General features: G+C 39.9%; 1 long non-coding RNA gene across 1 annotated transcript; it reads left to right on the forward strand.

Moving 5' to 3' along the window:
• Nucleotides 1-48: 48 nt before the first annotated feature.
• Nucleotides 49-580, forward strand: LOC109517123 (uncharacterized). Its single transcript, XR_002168483.1, has 3 exons — nucleotides 49-233; nucleotides 347-483; nucleotides 564-580. It is a non-coding gene; the product is annotated as an uncharacterized LOC109517123 (long non-coding RNA).
• The last annotated feature ends 2 nt before the right edge of the window (nucleotides 581-582 follow it).

Raw genomic sequence — 582 nt, forward strand, 5'->3', positions numbered from 1 at the left:
ATCTCCTAAAAAGTTACAAATTATAACCAGTGTGAATATATATTGTAAATTATTGTGACAGCACAGTGCATCCCTCATTTTAATGTCTTTCTTCTACTTGCTGATATTTCAAAAGGTGAAGTGTAAACTTTGTTCCAAAGAACTTGGGTACCAAGAGAACACGTCATCTATGTTGAGGCATTATAGGGCCCTGCATGAAAATAAGGAGACAACTCAAACAGAACCACCCCCAGGTAAGGCATTTTCACATGCAATGAAAGAACAGTGTAGCCTACCATGTATATTTCGAATGTGACAGATGAAATGAATGACATATATCATTAACTCTGTTCCTGTTAAACTGCAGTGAATAAGAATGCAGTGGAAGAGGCATTAATCAATATGGTGATTGAAGATTGCCAGCCCTTCAGTTTTGTGGAGGACACAGGGTTCAGGAAGCTTATCCAAGCTTTCGACCCTACATATGTTCTCCCCACCAGGCGGGTGTGTGAGAGCACATGAATCATTTTTCCCCATTCCCCCATAAGTGCTCTTCCAATAGTGTTCTTTCTCATTTCCTTTAGACTTTGAAAGCCATGGTGG

The sequence above is a fragment of the Hippocampus comes genome, unplaced genomic scaffold (assembly GCF_001891065.2).
Source record: "Hippocampus comes isolate QL1 unplaced genomic scaffold, H_comes_QL1_v1.1 scaffold269, whole genome shotgun sequence".
Classification (NCBI taxonomy): Eukaryota; Metazoa; Chordata; class Actinopteri; order Syngnathiformes; family Syngnathidae; genus Hippocampus; species Hippocampus comes.